Source organism: Tursiops truncatus, chromosome 4, assembly GCF_011762595.2.
Source record: "Tursiops truncatus isolate mTurTru1 chromosome 4, mTurTru1.mat.Y, whole genome shotgun sequence".
NCBI lineage: Eukaryota > Metazoa > Chordata > Mammalia > Artiodactyla > Delphinidae > Tursiops > Tursiops truncatus.
In genome coordinates this window covers 2,596,870-2,616,302 of record NC_047037.1, presented here as the reverse complement: position 1 = coordinate 2,616,302, position 19,433 = coordinate 2,596,870, and the positions used below count along the sequence as shown (strand labels likewise).

At 41.4% G+C, this 19,433-nt stretch overlaps 1 long non-coding RNA gene across 2 annotated transcripts; it reads right to left on the bottom strand.

The window, feature by feature from the left end:
• Positions 1-12,801: 12,801 nt before the first annotated feature.
• On the bottom strand, positions 12,802-19,071 carry LOC141278439 (uncharacterized). 2 transcript variants are annotated; one of them, XR_012331190.1, is made up of 3 exons: positions 17,603-19,071; positions 15,316-15,430; positions 12,802-12,939 (listed from the first exon to the last, which is right to left on the bottom strand). It is a non-coding gene; the product is annotated as an uncharacterized lncRNA (long non-coding RNA). The 2 variants fall into 2 exon arrangements; XR_012331191.1 differs by lacking the exon at positions 17,603-19,071 and adding an exon at positions 16,396-17,069.
• Positions 19,072-19,433: the final 362 nt, after the last annotated feature.

Here is a 19,433-nt window from a genome sequence, read left to right as displayed (position 1 = left end):
GAAGTAGACATTCTGGCATGGCTAGTTATAGCAAGGAGTATACAGTACAGCTGACATTTATTAAACTTGTATTATGTTCCCGATATTGTCCTAAACACTTCACATCTTTTTTAAAGTTTGCCCAGGAGCTCTGTGAAGCAGTACTGTTATGCACTCCATTTTTCAGATGTGGAAACTAAGACAGAGGCAGATCAAATAATTTGCTCAAGCTCAGGCCCAGGCTCCGGTGGCCAAGGCTGCTCTGAACCAGCCCCTCGTGCTTTGTGTATGCAGGAGAGGAAGTGGTGGAGCCAGAAAATGTGAGGTGGTCCTGGGAGCCACGCGATGTCCCTCTAGCGCCTCACTTAAGGGGCTGTTGTGCCCTGGGACAATCAGAAGAGGCCTAAATAAAACATGCATGTCACCAGGTGGTAACCTAGAAAATGCCCTAATTACATTCGCTCCCCTGTTTTCCAATGGGAGGTAGAAGATCCTGAGGCTCCTGGGCAGGAAGTCGTAAGCCACAAGCTGGAAGGAGCCTGGGTCCCTTTACCACCATATGGAAAAGTCCGAGAACATCCACGCTGACCTGGACAGTGTTTGAAGCATCGACTTCTGTTGTGTGAAGCCGCTGAAATGTGAAGGTTTTTTTGTTGCAGTAGCTAGTGTTATCCCAACACACCCATCCGCCAAACCAAACTCCACGAGAGCATAAACCATCTTTGCTTTAAACAGATATAGTTCAAATAATGAAACAGGCCTAGGCATGTCAACATGCATAAAGCTCTACAACAAAATGCTGTGTTATAAAAAAGTTCAGTGGTGATTTTTTAATTGAAATGAAATTTACATAATAGTAAAATAGACAGATCCTCAGTGTTCAGTTTGATGAGTTTTTGTATTTTTATACCCTTGTGTAGTCACCACCCAGACAAGATTGAAAACATTTCCAGCAAGCCAGAAAGTTTCTCTGTATCTTTTCTTTCTTTTTTTAATATTTATTTGGCTGCATTTGGGTCTTTGTTGCTGCACGCGGGCTTTCTCTAGCTGTGGTGAGCGGGGGCTACTCTTCGTTGCGGTGCGCGGGCTTCTCATTGCGGTGGCTTCTCTTGTTGCGGAGCATCGGCTCTAGGCGCGCGGACTTCAGTAGTTGTGGCTCACGGGCTCTAGAGCACAGGCTCAGTAGCTGTGGCGCATGGGCTTAGTTGCTCCGTGGCATGTGGGATCTTCCCGGACCAGGGCTCAAACCCGTGTCCCCTGCATTGGCAGGCGGATTCTTAACCACTGCACCACCAGGGAAGTTCCTATATCTTTTCTCTCTTGACAACCACTACCTTCTGGAGGAAACGCTATTTTGACTGCTATCATCGGTTATAAACTTCACTGGTTCTTGGACCCCATACAAAGAGAATCACACTCTTATATCTGGTTTCTTTTACTCATTGTAATGTCTTTGAGATCAATCCATGTTATGGGGTGGATTAGAAAGGTCTTCTATTTTTCATTTCTATTTTATATTTAATCATATAAATATACCACAACTTGTTTATTCATTCTATGATTGATGGACATTTGGGTTGTTTCCAGTTTGGGACTATTACAAATAAAGCAGCTATGTCTGAACAATTCTTTTTATGGATACATGCACTCATATCTCTTGGGAATATGCTTAGAAGTGGAATTGCTGGTCATATATCATTTCTTAATCATTCTATTAAGGCTCTCTGAGGTACGAGCACAGTTATGAGCAGCTAGGAAATGGGCAATTAGCATTTGCTGACTTCTGTTCGTTCTTACAGTTATCACAAATAAAATATTCAAATAAAGTCATGTGAGGTCTACACTGAGTGAATAAATATCATCCTTAACACAAGTATGAAAGTGTTCAAAATAATGAATATTTAAAACTAGTATTGCCTTATGTAGCAAATACAAGCTCTGTTTGAAGCTACCAATCATTTCTTATGAACTAAGCCACAGACTAAAAGCCTATGTAGAAATGAAGATGCTGATTAATTAAAGTGCATTTGGAAAAAAGTGAATGGGGAAAGGAAGGTAAGAATACCAAAACACTTCTAAATTAAATCTTGATTTTCAGCGGTCTGAAGGATCAGTTTAAGATGAGCTGAGTAATTCCTAAGTGGACTGTAATAATCTACGTACATTGTGAGCACACAAAAATATAGTACATTGTTAAATTCTTTGTCAGTCACAGAAGAAATCTAGTGGTTCAAGACACATCTTCCCCAAACATGTCAATTAAGCGTACTTCTTTTTTGGAGTTATGTTTATATGCATTGAAAGTGGAAATGTAATTTTTGAAAATTCGGTGAAAATATTCTTTCTATTTAGGAAGGGAATAAAGTGAATCTTACTCATTTTCATGGAATAAACTAATTCATCTACAAACAATAACACACATAATGCTTAGGATTATGGGCTATTTCCAGATTCTTAAAATCCCTGAGTGACCATCATAACTTCGAATTTCCTTGTCTTTGTCAGTTTAAATGAGATTCTCAAATTGAGGACAATACAGATCTTAAAGACACTTCTTATTTCCATGTATCATAGCACTTTGCAATAAACCTGCCTCATCCCAAATTTACAAAGCATTGTGTAAAATATTAATCACACAGCTGCTACAGATGCACTGCAGAACAGATTTTAAACGTCTAGAGATGATACACTTGGAGCAAACAATTGAATCCAGAATTGGCAGAGAAAATAAGAAAGACCTGAATTACCGTTTATGCAGATTTAGAACAAAACCTTCCACTGTGGTCATGCCAAATAATGGCTGGCTAAGGATTTGAGCTCCAGGTCTGTGTCTTTTCTGACCACTTTGGGCAGGTAACTTAGCTTCTCTGCATCTCAGCTTCCTTATCTATAAGAATGGGGAAGGTAACCATGCCTGCTTCTAGGGATGGTGTGAGGAATAACTACGACAGTAGATGGATATGCTGTACACAGAGTTTGGCACAAAGCAGGTGGTCAGTGAGAATGATCTGTTATTTTGGGAAAAAAATAAATTGATGATCTTGGAAAACTTAGAAAAATGCCAAAGGCTAAAAGCTTTTCTTGAAGATACATCTTTATAAATTAATTAATGCAACAGAAATTTGTAACAGTGTTTCCAAGCTGCCTATCCCTGGGCTGGCACTATTATAGGCTCTGGAGAGAGAAGAGTGAGCAGGGTAGACAAATCCCTCCCCTTGTGGGGCTTCACGTCGTTGAACAGGACGTAAATTCTCTGAAAGAGGAGGGGTGCTCTTATCTTGGCAAAGACTGAGCACAAACCAGATACATGGTTGGATTCAGACTTGCAGAAATAATATCTTCTGGTGACAGACTCCTTTGCTGATCTACAAGTTCTAGCCTTTAATGATGGTATTTTGAGAGAAATGACTCAGTTCTTTGAAAAAATATTTTTGTGAATATTTTTTTCCATAGCATTTCCTAACTGCAACCAACGTATCCAGTTTCTAGAATGCCTGGAAATGTTTTTCCAATGGGTGAAAATACAGTCATCCAGAAATCTCCAAATGCTGGATTTGGCACTGAGCTGATCTGGTCTGAGCCATAGTCACAATTACTTGTATTATCTTGACCTGCTCGTTTCTTTTCTGGTCATTCCGTTCACATAAATAAATGCAAGGGATTGGACTAAGTAATTCCTAAAATCACTCCCAGCTCTTAATTTCTTAAAGTGAATGCAATTTCATTCCCATTTAAGGACCAGAGAAATACCTTTATTTTATGGAAAGCTCCTTACTCCTTCTTAACGGTATTTTTGCACTCATTAACTAAACTAAGAACCTGGGAAATTTAATTTTTTAAAGCAGAATCTGATATTATTCTCCACTTTGTGGGGGCAGTGTCTACTGGGAAGAAAGGAAAGCAGTTTCTTTGTTATCCCAGTCATTTTAACAGCATCTTCCATTACATATGTAAGTTGAATGACAGGAAGCTTTATTTGTTTGTTTGGATAAACTACAGGTTGAACTTGCATCACTTTTGGATTTAATTAATTAATGGCAAGAAAATCTAAAAATGCAGATCATCAAATGTTCTTTTCTGGCATTTCTTTTAATGATTCTTACTCATTCTTGCACTTGTTCATGACATTAAAAAATGATGATGGTGAACAAAATCAGATAACTAAATAAATGGAGAGATGGTCCATGTTGATGGATGGGAAGACTCAATGTTGCCAAGATGTCAGTTCTTCCCAATCTGATCTGTAGATTTGATGCAACTCCAATCAGAATTACAGCTGTCATTTTTCAGATAATGACAAACTAATTCTAAAGTTTATATGGAGAGGCAAAAGACCCAGAATAGCCAACAAAATATTGAAGGAATAGAAGAAAGGCGGAGAACTGACATTACCCAATATCAAGACTCTAGTGAGCTACAGTAGTACTGGCAAAACTGTAGACAAATAGATCAACTGAACAGAACAGAGATCCCAGAAAGAAATCCCCATAAATATAATCAACTGACCTTTGACAAAGTAGCAAGAGCAGTAGAACGGAGCAAAGATAGTCTCTTCAACAAAAGGTGCTGGAACAACTGGACATCCACATTCAAAACAATGAAGCTAGACACAAACCTTACACCCTTCACAAAAATTAACTTGAAGTGGATCGTAAATCTAAATGTAGAATGAAAAATTATAAAACTCCAAAATATAACAGGAGAAAGCCTAAATAACCATGGGTATGCCCATAACTTTTTATAACACCAAAGGCACAATTCACAAAAGAAAGACTTGATAAGCTGAACTTCATTAAAAGTAAAAACTGTTGGTCTGCCAAAGACAACGTCAAGAGAATGAGAAGACAAGCCACAGAGTGGAAGAAAATGTTTGCAAAAGACATATCTGATAAAAGACTGTTATTCAAAATATACAAAGAGGTCTTAAAAGTCAACAAGAAGAAAACGAACAACCCAATTAGAAAATGGGCCAAAGACCTTAACAGACACCTCATCAAGGAAGAAAAACAGGTGGAAAATAAGCATATGAAAAGATGCTCCACATCTTATGTCAGGGAAATGCAAATTAAAACAAAAATGACACGCCTATTAGAATGGCCAAAATCCAGAACACTGACAACATCAAATGCTGACGATGACGTGGAGCAAACGGAACCCTCATTCCTTGCTGACGGAAATGCAAAATGGTGCAGGCACTTTGGAAGATAGTTTGGCGGTTTCTTACAAAACTAAACATACTCTTCAGATGTGATCCAGCAATCGTGCTCCTTGGTATCTACCCAAAGAAGCTGAAAGCTTATGTTCACACAAGAACCTGCACACAATTGTTTATAGCAGCTTTATTCATAACTGCCCAAATTTGGAAGTAACCAAGATGGCCTTCAGTGGGGAAAAATATAAACTGTGGTACATCCAGACAATGGAATAGTATTCAGCACTGAAAAGAAATGAGCTACCAAGCCAGGAAAAGACTCGGAGAAACATTAAGTGCATATTCGTAAATGAAAGAAGCCAATCTGAAAAGGCTACTTACTGTAAAATTCCAACTGTATGACATTCTGGAAAAGGCAAAGCTATGGAGGCAGTAAAAAGATCAGTGGTTGGCGGGGGCTGGCAGTTGGGAGAGCAATGAACAGGTGGAGCACAGCAGACTTGTAGGGCAGTGAAACTCCTCTGTATGATGCTATAATGATGGATACATGTCATTATACATTTGTCCAAACCCACACAACACCAAGAGTGAACCATCATGTAAACTATGGACTTTGGGTAATTATGTTGTGTCAGTGAAGGTTCATTGATTATAACACATGTACCACTCTGATGGGGGATGTTGACAATGGAGGAGGCCATGCCTGTGTAAGAGGCTGTTGGTATATGGGAAATGTCTGTACCTCCCCCTCAGTTTTGTTGTGAACCTAAAACTACTCTAAAAAATAAAGTCTTAATAAATAAATAAATAATAATGACAATGATAATGATGAAGTATAGTTCTTCGTATGAGGACATCTGAGTTTTTTAAAGGAGGGGGTGGTCATTCCCTCTAGATTAATTTTTTTACTGCCTTTTACCTCTGAGCATAAAAAGAATGACTTGTTGGGTTGACTGCCACGAAACTGTTCTACCAGGAGGTGTCTCATTCCTACCAAGAAGTGTGTACCCACTTCTTGGTTCTTCCTTCAGGCTTCAGTGGAGTGTTTGAAAGAAGCCTTTGTGGCTATTGAGGTTAGAGGAAAGACCAGTCATGAGAAGTGATGTGGAGCCACTCACATTATTGCCCTCAGACCCATTAGTTAACGTCCTTGAGCCTCAGTTATTTTCACCTACAAGATGGAAAAAATCCTCGTTGCCAAGGGGATTAACTAAAATCTCACTTTAAACATGTTGAATCAAGTGCCTAGATCTTGAGTGCTCAGTGAAGTTTAGTCCTCCTTTTTATTTATTAAAAAACATTTTTTAAATTAACATTTATTTTTGGCTACATTGGGTCTTCGTTGCTGCGCATGGGGCTTTCTCTAGTTGCGGCAGGCAGGGGCTACTCTTCGTTGTGGTGCGTGGGTTTCTCATTGCAGGGGGCTTCTCTTGTTGCAGAGCATGGGCTCTAGGTGAGCGGGCTCAGTAGTTGTGGCGCACGGGCTTAGCTGCTCCGTGGCATGTGGGATCTTCCTGGACCAGGGCTTGAATCCATGTCCCCTGCAATGGCAGGCGGATTCTTAACCACTGCGCCACCAGGGACGTCCCTAGTCCTCCTTTTTATCATGGAAGATGATGAAAAAATGCACACGAGTGGTAGGCAATGAGACCTACCATCTTGAGACCAAATGTCCTCAAGAAAGGCAGTAGCGGGAAGGTCACGGGCTTGGCCCCGGTCCCCCCACCCCGCCTGACTCCACGACTTACCTCGTACGTGTCACAGCTTGCACAATCAGTTTGCCATTCAGAAAGAAGACCATAGGAAGAGTAAAGAAAGAAATGGTTCTGAGTCTTGGCTTCTCCAAACCTCAGTTTTCTCCTCTGTAGCATGGGAATGATAGTTTCTGCGTGAAATTGAATTGTGAGGCTCTAATGAGATAAAGAGTGTGAAAAACTTCTCCCAAATGTAGAGCATTCTAAATAACGGAATGCACTGTCGTCTGCACTGTTGTCTAGGGAAATCCACAAATACAGAGGGAGCCATGTTGAGATAAGTCTTGTCCTGAAAAATCACAGACCTTTTCGGCAAGCCAGAGGCAAGGACGTGGGGACTTTGTGAATTTAAGTGATACCCAGTTCTGGTGTCCAAACTGAAACCAGTGGACCTATACCAGTGAAACATGACACGTGAGCAGTTTCCTCTTCTTGTTTTGGCATATTATATAACCTAAACTCCTCAAGTCCTAAAGCTCCTTTTTTTTCCTATTAAGTATTTCTAAATGTGAGTTTTATCAATAATTCAGCTGAAAGCTCAATTGCATTGGGCCTAGCAGGCCTGTGAAGGACCTGTGGACATTAGGAAAATTAGTCCTTGCTATTCCTCCAGCATAACAAGCTCAGTTCTGCCTCGGGACCTATGCACGTGTTGTGCTATGCCCTCCACCTAAAATTCTCTTCCCAAACTTCGTGGTTTCTTCTCTCACTTCAGGGAAGTCTCTGACGGGAGACTTTCCTGACCTTTCCTTTCTTGCAACATCAGCATCACCTGGGAATTTGTTAGAAATGAAAATTCTCAGACCCCATTTGAGAACTACTGAAACAGAAACCTGGGGGATGTGGCCAAGAAGTCTGGATCGTAAGAAATCCTCAGGTGAGGGCTTCCCTGGTGGCGCAGTGGTTGAGAGTCCGCCTGCCGATGTAGGGGACACGGGTTCGTGTCCCGGCGTGGGAAGATCCCACGTGCCGTGGAGCGGCTGGGCCCGTGAGCCATGGCCGCTGAGCCTGCGAATCCAGAGGCTGTGCTCCGCAATGGGAGAGGCCACAACGGTGAGAGGCCCGCGTACAGAAAAAAAAAAAAAAGAAAAGAAATCCTCAGGTGATTCTGATGCAAGCTGAAGTTAAGAACAATGCTCTAGCCCCTTCTTGGTTTTGCTTCGCAAAGTCCTTATTCCCATCTGACGTTATATTAGCTATTTCTTTCCAGATTTCATGTCCGCTTCCTCTTCTAGAATCAAGCTCTCAGAGAGAGGATTGGTCACTAACGTATCCCCAGCACTCAGAATAGTATCTGACACACAGCGGGACCTCAAAAAAGACTTTGAAACGAATGATTTGTCACTTCAGGGTTGGCATCAGAACAGAATACGGTATGAGGACTTCCCTGATGGTCCAGTGGTTAAGACTTCACACTTCCAGTGCAGAGGGCGTGGGTTTGATCCCTGGTTGGGGAACTAAGATCCCACATGCCGTGTGGTGTGGACAGAAAAAATTGAAAGAAAAGAAAAGAATATGGTACAGAGCACAAACTGTCAGTGCATCATCTAAATTTCCATCCCAAGTGACATGAACAGGTGGATAAGGACCTAGAAGGGACTCAGGGCAGGAATTATATCTTCCATTTTACCTAATTCTACCAAGTTAGATTCGCTAAAGACACTCTACGGTTTGTAAATACTATGTCTTGGGCCATAACCCAGATCTCACAGTTCTTGTCCGGTCCCCTGACTATTCTGTTCAGAGTAGGGTGTCAGCAACGTTAATGCTAAGAGGTCATAAAAGTTTGGAAAGTGAGGAGACTTTCAAACTTCTTTTAGCAGCTTTTTTTTTCTAACTGTATGATTCCTCAGAATATTTAATGTACTAATTTATTTTGCAAATCTCTAAGTGGAAAATGCTTTAGAATGTAGTGATTCCCAAACTTTGCATCAGTAAGTCCCTTTTTCATTCTTTGGACAATCTCAAGGCACTAGTGAGTTCAACAAACTCTACCAACCTCTCAGTTCTGGCCATCAGACATGCCTTCTTGGTCAGTCACACAGTAATATGTCACTGGTGAGTTAACTGTATCAATTAGCTCCTGCTGTGTAACAAGCCACCCCACTGTTAATGACTTTTAAAAAAATCATTTATTATTTTTCATGATTCTGTGGGTTATCTGGGCAGTTCCTTAATTTGGAGTTGGATGATCTATGGTCATCTCACTTACATGTCTGGTGGTTGGCAGCCTGGTCAGCCTAGGTGGCCCTTGGGTATAATGGATCAGCCTTGTTCCTAGTGGTCTTTCATTTCCTGCACATGGTGGTCTCAGCCCAAAGACCAGCAAGAGAGCAAACCCCAAAGCACAGCACTTTTTGAGTCTCTGCTTATGTCACATTTGCAAAGTTCAATCAGCCAAAGTGAGTCCTTTGTTCAATTTGGATTGAAGGGAAGGAAAAACAGACTCTGCCCTTCGAGGGGAGGATTAGCAACGTCACTTTGCTAGGATGTAACTGAGGCAAATGGCTGATATTCAGAGGCACAGAGCCGGACATCTGGCTTGAGAAGTTTTGAATGAGGACAATCACAGGTCCCTTTCCTTCTCTTCTAATTGAGCAATAACTTCCAAGGGCCCTCCTAACCTATCCCTGGTTCTTTGCTCGGCTTAGGGCATCATGCCAGGAATTTTTCTGTATCAAGACTAGACACGTGGCTTCAGAGATTGATACCAAAAGCCAAGAGCAAAGGTCACGGTGTGGAGTGGCATAGTCTTGGCATAACTGTGCCACATACTGTAGGTTGGAGTTCACCTTCCTTTTATGCCACATGCATCCACAGGAAAAAATGACCGAGGCCAAATAATGCAATGTATTTGCACACAGCACAAGGTGGTAGGGTGTGTTCACCTTATCACAGCAAATGGTAGGAAGCATGCTTTGACAGTGTCGGCGCTCTTGACAGGGAGGAAAGAATGTTCACATATTGAGTTATGGGAAAGTCATTCTGGCTTACGCACGAGTTAACTTGAGTTTGATGCCACTTAAAACACCCTGTTTTAGGTGTTTAGGTGTGGCCTATCAGACATAATTGGACATCTGCTTTAATTATAAGAGAAAAGGGTGCATATGGGCCAGAAGTGAAGAATGCCCATGAAATGCCTCCCTTCCTGGGATGCCCGTGCTGGTAACCCCTTCAGTGATAAGCTTCCCTTCCCAGGTGCTAAGACCATACTGATTTGCTGTGTACGTGCTGGTCTGTTTTTTTTAAACCTTGAAGGAAGGTCTCCCTGACTTCTTTGATGTTCTTTGTTCTGACAAGATACAAAACTGTGCTGAAAACCGTGCTTCCCTGGAGCCATTCCTCAGAGTAATCCGGGAGGCTGTCTTCGGGGCTATAGTCCTTAGTTCGGCTCAAATAAAACTCTTTTCTATTTTTATTGTAGAGTGTTTATTGATTATTTTCACTGACAGCGGTCAATACACCTTGAGTATGTAGTTTTATCTCCTCCATAAACATTCATTGAGGGCAAAGTTGGGATCAGGTGCTGGGCTCTTGAAAGATCACGGTGGACAAAGTAAGATAATCCTTCCGTTTGTGGAACTTTGAGTCAAGTGGACTAGAAAGACGTTTAAAAATATACCCAGCTAGGGGCTTCCCTGGTGGCGCAGCGGTTGAGAGTCCGCCTGCCGATGCAGGGGACACGGGTTCGTGCCCCGGTCTGGGAAGATCCCATGTGACGCGGAGCGGCTGGGCCCGTGAACCATGGCCACTGAGCCTGCGCGTCCGGAGCCTGTGCTCCACAATGGGAGAGGCCACAACAGTGAGAGGCCTGCATACCGCAAAAAAAAAAAAAAATATATATATATATATATATATATATATATATACACCCAGATACATAGATACATAGATACACATATAGATAGATAGACAAAGAAAAACAGAAGGTGGCATAAAGAAGGATGGGTGAGAGCACTTAGTTTAGCCGGGGCGTCCAGGGAAGGCTTCTCTGAGAGGGACATTTCAGCTAAGTGCTGAGGGATAAGTAGCAGACCACAAGGTGAAGGGACGTGGGGAAAACACAGACAGAAGAAAGAAGTTTCTACCATGAGTCGTGGAAGGCTCATGGATTCTTGGAGGAGATTTTATACCCTTTCTTGTGTGTTTTAGAAACTGTGTTGCACTGTCGTTCACTTGGTCTGTCTGCAGTCTACGAATTGTTTATTTTCACCTTCAAAAGCAATAAGTAAATCTTCTGTGGATACATTTCTTCTTCAATCATTCTTGGAGCAATTGAAACAATATCTAAATAGTCGATTCCCTCCTTCCCCATTGGTTTTGTACCGATTGCCATTCTGTGTGATTTTCTTCTGAAGACAGGCCAACTTCATATATTTTCTAAATACACGTTTATTTTGTTTAAAACCTGAAAGAAACGGTATTCAAAAGAAAAGCGTTTCTTTCGAATTCTGTAATTGTTCTTCACCGTGCGATTTTGGCCAATTGGAGGAAGAATGTTTACTCTCAATTAAGTTCTGAAATAAGTAAGGGAAGAGTCACAGAATGTTTATGTTATCGTGGTGTGCACATGTTTTTTTACATGTACATATATGTTTGCTTTTGCGTGTATATGTGTGCGTGTAAGTTCCATGACAGCAGGGTTTTCAAGTTTTGTGTTTTGTTTTCTGAAGTATCCCAAGCACCTAACATAGGACCAAACCCATAGAAAATGCTTAGTAAATATTTAATGAATATACGGTTTCAAATCCTGCTCCAATTTTTTTTTCAAAAAGGAATAATGGCTATTATTTAATGAGCATCTATTATGTGCCCGACACCTTCTAAGCTCCACTTATTATACACAACAACCCTCTTAGAGAGATAGTAGTAGTATTCCCATTTTACAGATGAGGAAACTGAGACTTGTAAGAAATTAAGCAAATTACCTAAGATAATTTACTTAACCTCTAAGCTGTAAGAAAGGGTTTTTATAATATATGGCAGTGGCCAGTGGGAAGAAATGTTAAGGAAAGACTATCATAGGCATAGTAGAATATATATATATAACATATGCTATGAGAAACCAAGAGTGAATCAGGGTAAAGCAACAGGTAAGGCAGAAGGAAATGGCAAGAGAATCCACCAGAATGTGTCCTGAAAAAGAAGAGAACACTCAAATCATTGTGCAATATATGAAGTCCTTTATCCCGAAGCCCCATCAACGTTTCCCAGTTTTTTTTCTTTTCCCATATTGCTGGATTTGAACAAAAAATAATTTAGAAAACATCTGCTTTAAATTATTGCCCTGTTTTAAATGCTGTGCTCTGTAAGCAGGATAAAAAGCAGAAGAAGGATAGGATATACTTTCACAAGTTCGAGACCATCTTTAACCATCAGCTTATGCACTATTAGAAAAGGGAAGAACAGATTTCCTGGTGTACAGTGATGCCATATCCTGATTTCACAGCATCTTAAAATTAGGAATAACAAACAAGATGATTTGTAGGAACTAATGAACACTAGTTTTCATGATTCAAGGTCATGGAAAGGTTCACGCACTTCTGTTTCTTAATGGGATGTGGAACCCAAAGGAACAAATGTTTCCTTTCTTCTGATATCCTAGATTGAGTTCCTCTTTCAGGGTTGCTACATTCTCACCTTTGAAAAGGATCGTGATCCAGTATGTAAAGTTCAGACTCTCTCAATAGTTTTCCATTGCCTTTATATTTAAAAAAGATTCCAGGCCAGGTTTCTTCAATCTCAGCACTCTCGATGTTCTGGGCTGGGTAAGCCTTCGTTGTGGTTTGCACTCACTGGAGGGAGCTGGGTAGCATCCTTGGCCTCTACCCACTAGATGCCAGCAGTGTACCCATCCACCTCGTGCTCCCCTCCCCTGCCCCCTCCCCAGGATGTGACAATCAAAACTGTCTCCGGACTTTGCCAAATGTCCCCTAGGGAGCAAACTCATCCCCAGTTGAGAACCATTCTTCTACCATATTGTCAGAAAATTTGAACTTTGCTGCCGAAATGATTTTCTAGATTAAGAAACTGCTTACTGGCATGTTTCAGCACCTGACAGAGAACAGAGAAAATGTGCAGTTTATTAATAACATATTATTTAATCCATTTCTATCCTAAAACCATTTAGTTGACTCAAAAACTTAGTTTTCCTCAAAATAGAGGAAAAGAAAAAAAAATCAGCAAACAGATTTTTAAAAATCTGTTGAAATAACAGACTTCTCACAAACTGCCCAATAGACAGAAATGAATGTACCAAGAAGTGAGATGATTTTACAAGCGTTGCTGCAAAGTTAAAAAAGGCACATTCACTAGTTATGAATCACCTGCAGTTCTTTTGTTTGACCGTAAGTCCCTAAAAATGTAGCAAAGAAATTAATAACCTGGGAAATACACAGCACCCCAGAATGGATCTAAATATCTTGTAGTGTCACCTCGTTCCCTTTTATAGATGTCTCAATACAGAAATTGTGTATTTATTTTATTATTTTTTGTTGTTGTTGTTGTTTTTGCGGTACGCGGGCCTCTCACTGTTGTGGCCTCTCCCGTTGCGGAGCACAGGCTCCGGACGCGCAGGCTCAGCGGCCATGGCTCACGGGCCCAGCCGCTCCGCGGCATGTGGGATCTTCCCGGACCGGGACACGAACGCGTGTCCCCTGCATCGGCAGGCGGACTCTCAACCACTGAGCCACCAGGGATGTATTTAAATTCATCATTCTATACTTTCTCTTGCCTTGCTCACATGCTACCTCATTACTCAGTGGAAACATTACAACATAAAACAATTCATCTTTTCAGAATACATCAGCAGATAAATAACCTACTCAAGTTGAAAGGACTCTACAAAGAAGGTTCTTTTTCTCAGGCTGTGGATTAGAGAAAGTGATGCATACTCACTGCTACTGCCAACATCACGAAATCATGAGAGCCAAAAGGACGTGGTTTACCCAGTGAAGGTCGGCTGCCCAATGAGGATAAATGAGCAGGGAGTTGTTAATATGCCTACATGACCCATGGCTAGTCAGCGAAATGCTTACCTCAGAAATAAAATCCCAAGTCAGTGAAATACTTACAGGTCATTAGGAATGATAAATGAAAAAACCTGTCAGACCGTAACCTAGACTTGACTGAAGATACTCACTGCTTAAGGAACATAAGTGCCCATCAGACAGTCTATCAAGTAAAGCTGATATACGGTTAAGAAGGTCCTCACTGCTAGGGTGCCACCCAGGGAAAGCAGATGTGGAACAAAGTAGTGAAGTAGAATGAGAATGATTTATTTAGGTTTCCTCTGAACTCTTTTCTTTCTTTTTTTTAAAAAATTTTTATTGGCGTATAGTTGATTTACAATATTGCGTTAGTTTCAGGTGTACAGCAAAGTGAATCAATTATACATATACCTATATATCCATTCTTTTTCAGATTCTTTTCCCATATAGGTTATTACGGAGTATTGAGTAGAGTTCCCTGTGCTATACAGGAGGTCCTTGTTAGTTACCTATTTTCTGAACTCTTTTCTAATTAAAACATTTTCCCATCTGTCATTAGGAGTTATCTCCTTGGCAATAGCAAATGAGAGATTGGGGATTGCATGCAGGGTATGTATACATATACGGATACAGGACAGTTAGCTTAACACTGAGCTTGTAACCGAATTTAATTGAACAGCAAATATTTTCAAGCAGAATATAGAGCATTACGCTGTTTCACATTCTGTTCATTTGCAGCAACCTTTTCAGAAGTCACCTTTGAATAAAATGAACACAATTTGCTCTGAAATGTGAATGATCACTGAAAACACGGTTGAGTCTTCTTATGGTGACATAGGACAGCTCTGGAGGCCAAAGTTTGGATAATTTCATTCCTCTAGAACATACACTTAACAGAAAACACCCTCTGAGACCCTAAAGCAAAACCCCGCAAATGGTCACTTATGTTCTTCATTGATCGGCTTACTCTCCTTGCGTTTACATTTCTTATCAAGTCTCGTTACTGGTTTCACATACCTCTGTAGAGTGGAAGGAACAATCTAAGAACAGGTTGAAAAGAAAACATACGTAAAAGGGTAAAAACTGGGTGGGCAGCAAGGAGTGTGTTACTGGGAATTAGAGTTCATTTGCTGTCATCCTGTCAACAAAGACCAAAAACTCTAAGGCAGTCACCTACCTGTGTTGGATATTATGCCACAGTTACCATAAGAAGTGATCCTATCAGAGAACCACAGACTTCTGGATTGGGGGGTGGGGGGACTCATAGTCTACCCTCCCCCTCCCCTGCCAGACTTTCAAACCCTTTATTTTTCCTGTCAAATGGTTTTCTCACTTATGTTTTAACCCCCATGGGAATGGTCATGTGTTATATTCTGACTCAGAATTTTTCAATCAAATTGACAAGGAGTAAGACAAGGCTAAGGATAAAATTGGCTGGTACCCGTCAAGAAACATCTACTCAGGACGACATCTTCTATCTCAAAATACATTGATATTGGCTGGTATTCCTGAGTAGTCCGATTTCTATACTTGCATCCCTTCTCCAATTTGCCAATCTAGAAATCATAACAAGAAAATAAGGTTAGCCTGAGATACTCACTCTTAGGGAACTCATGCTGACTGGTAAGTATCACCACTATCTCTTTTAGGGATCTAGAACTGTTCCTTCAGGTTCATTTTACATTCATAAGTCAAAGGCCACAGTTTCTCATCCCTTCTGAAATCCAGATGAACTGCTTGCTGATTTTAATTGTATATAAGGGCCCTTGCTCACAGACATAAGAATAAAAATGATACTTAACAAACTTTCATCAAAAATGGATAGAAATAAGAAAGTATCTCATGTGAGGTCAGCTTCATTTATGTGGAAAATTCACTTGCCAGGGATTCTTCATTTCCTAATCATGCCAGTTATAGGAAGTAATTCTGTAGATCAGTGGTTTTCAAAGTGTGGTTTTCAGACCTGTTAGAAATGTAGAATCTTGGGTCCCACCCAAGACCTTGTTACTAAATCAGAGCCTCTGGGGGTGCAGCCCAGCAATCTGTGTTTAACAAGCCCTCCAGTTGATTCTGGTGTGCACTGAAGTTTGAGAACCACTGCTGTAGAAAGGAAAATATATAGAATTGGGATGATAGTTCTCAGCCTTCCAGTGCCCCTAACTTACTGATAATGGTGATGATCATGATGATAATGAGAGTCTCAATGGATAATTTTTTTTTTTTTTTTTTTTTTTTGCGGTACGCGGGCCTCTCACTGCTGTGGCCTCTCCCGCTGCGGAGCACAGGCTCAGGATGCGCAGACTCAGCGGCCATGGCTCATGGGCTCAGCCGCTCCGCAGCATGTGGGATCTTCCCGGACCGGGGCACGAACCCGCTCCCCCCGCATCGGCAGGCGGACTCTCAACCACTGCGCCACCAGGGAAGCCCCCAAATCTACGTTTTAAACAATATCCTCAGGTGATTCTATGCACAGCGAAATTCGAGGAGCACTAGTTTATCTAGACCTACCCCCTTCTTTTACCTGAGGAAACTGAGACCCGAGGAAATGGAATGACCTAGGCAAGGTAACAAATCTAGTTAAACTGGAACCGATCCAGTTAAACTGGAATATGCTGTTCTCCATACCCCTGCAGCCTTCAACTGTATGCCATGAAAACGTTGCTGCCGCTGCCACTGTGATTACTGAGAGCTTCCTAGGTTCTTAACTTGTGCTCCTCCCTTTACGTGGATTATCTCGGGTACCACATCCTGTGAATTCAGTACTATGATTACCTCCATTTTTTTCTGATTGGGAACCAGAAACCTAGAGAGGTTTCAGTACTTGCCCCAAATCATGCAACTTCCAAGTAGCAAATCAGAGATCAGAATTTACGTAGTCTGACTTTGAAATCAGGATTGTAGCTACCAGATGTATACTGCACATATCCCTTTATCTTTTCCTATGAGTCTAAAAGCTTCTTCCTAGCTATCATCCATCTATCCATCTATCATCATCTAACTAGTTGTTGGGAGATTGGAGAGTGCATAAGATGAAGTCACTCTACTTGATGTCTCTTTTCCTTTCATTGATCTCAGTGACAGTGTTACCAAGGCTGTTGCTCCAGAATCATACCCCTGCCCCTCCCTCACATAGGAACCAATTACTCTTATCTAAGTTTCAGGAGGAAGCTGCAAAGAGAAAAAAACAAGAACTGGTTAGAACCTACTAGGCCCAAGATGGTAGAGCATTTGACTTCCAGTGGACCTCGAGCCTCATTATGTGCTCATTATAATACATTAGCTAAACGACACACCCACCGTTGCCAGTTGCCATGACAACGGCCAGAAAAGTCCTTACAAGGACTGAAAAGGAGAGTTGCATCAGTTCCGAGTCCTAAACCACACCCCTGTTCTCGGATAACTCATGAATATTCCTCTCACTCTTTCCAATTCCCTCCCTTTTACCGCGACTCTCCTATAGCTTCGGTGCCTCCGCCGCAATTGGGTTGAGAAGTTGATTTGTGAACTAGGTTCCCGCTTCTCCATTCTTTGGCCATTGAATAAAGCTTGTGCCGTTCCAGTCTCAGCACGGGTTACCTTACTGGCTGTGCGAATCCCATCAGAAACAGAACCTCTCTGGCTGAGGCAAGGGGTCTCGGGCTGGGCTAGGACCCTGGCGCAGTCCAGTCGACCAATTCGGTAACACTAGCAGTACAGCTGGTTAGAAAAGAAAGCCAAAGGTCCCTTACCATTGATGCACCTTCCGGGCTGTGCAGCTCAGTTGTCCTACCCCTCAGGTCTTCGTCCCCATCACCCTAGGAGCCCCGGCTTAGCAGTCACTGCACTTAGAGATTGTGACACCCTTGACGACTGCAGTGGAGGAATAAGAAGGCTGTTGATCCATCTCCCTCCTCTGGAGCACTCAAATGTTGAAGAAAACAAAGTTTAAGAACAGTTATTACTGAGCCATACCTTAGATAAACTAATTGCTTTTGTGTGGTTTTCTTGAAAACCCAGCATGTAAAACGTTGTTTCCCATAGAAACCTCTGCATTCCAGTCATCTTAACATCTGAAATGTAACCCGAGAGTAAACTGGAAACAGCCTTTATTATGTTCCAATATAATTAACGGTTTCACTTCTCCATAGCACCTTGCGCGTAGGCGGGCCTCTCACTGCCGTGGCCTCTCCCGCTGCGGAGCACAGGCTCCGGACGCGCAGGCCCAGCGGTCATGGCTCACGGGCCCAGCGCTCCGCGGCATGTGGCATCCTCCCGGACCGGGGCACAAACCCACGTGCCCTGCATCGGCAGGCGGACCCCCAACCACTGCGCCACCAGGGAAGCCCCATAGCACCTTTTAAAAAGTGTTTGAATGTTTCAGAATAAAATTTTTCTGGCAATAAGCCAGTGCGTTCTCCTCATCCCATATACACGTATATTTGGTAAGCAAAAATAATATGAGAAAGCCCGGTTTTACAGAAATATCTAAATTAGAATGAGTTTTAAAAATTTAAATTTGAGTTAGCCATTAAGTATTATTAAAATATCATGTCATTTATACAAAAGCACATTTTTACACAACTTTTCAGAATCTGGCTATTTTATACAGCGAGATGAACTAGGGTCACTGTGAATCTGGACAGTAAACAGATACTTTAGAAATCGTGGCTATATGAATCATAAGTAATACAATTGCACAGATCTGTAATATCCCCAAAGGAAAATAGTCCAGAATTTTATTTATATCTGGAAACAAACTGAGTCTGTTTATTGGTAAAGAATATCACCAATGCATATTGGTAAAGAAATATTACCATAAAGAATATTACCTATGCATTCGTGCATAATGCACATGTGTGTGCACACACACACTCACACACACGCAGTATTTGATTCCCAATCTCTTCTATTAGGCTTCAAGATCCTCAAGGTAAGAGGCCTGCCTAATTCATGTTTTAATTTCTCTTATGAAAGTAACATGGGTTTTTTGCCTTCATAAATGTTTGCTGAGCTGACTACCACACCTTAACTACATATATCTGGAATTTCGGTTGTGAACTTTATTTAATAGGGAATGGAAAAGATTTGTGGGGTTTTTTGTGGGACTAATTTTCAATCTCCTGATTTTTGTGATTTTTTTTGTAAGCTGGTCATAATGCTATATAGTTCTCTGATTTTATTTCTTTGGTACAAAAAAAGCAAAATGAATGCATTGTGATTGAGCCATGGAGGCTGGTTGCTTGCATATGTAATAGGGGCTCTAAATTACCGCATAAACACAGCTGCAGTTTCTCAGTCTGGAGCTTTGAGAAGCATGCGGACTGGTGAGTGAGGGTATTTGGAGCTCTAAATTTAAGAGCATTATTATGAGCTGCAATAGACAATCATCCCGCCTTATTTAAATCTCTGGGTAACTGTAAAACCGGAGTAGGTCTTACTTAAACATTCAGGTTTCTTATCTATGCCCAAATCTGAACCAGCAAATTTAGCCCATATCTTAAAAGCTGACAAATTGTACTTTATGGTATATCATTGTCTACTGCATTTATGAACTTATCAAAAGGGTAACAGTTTCAAAAC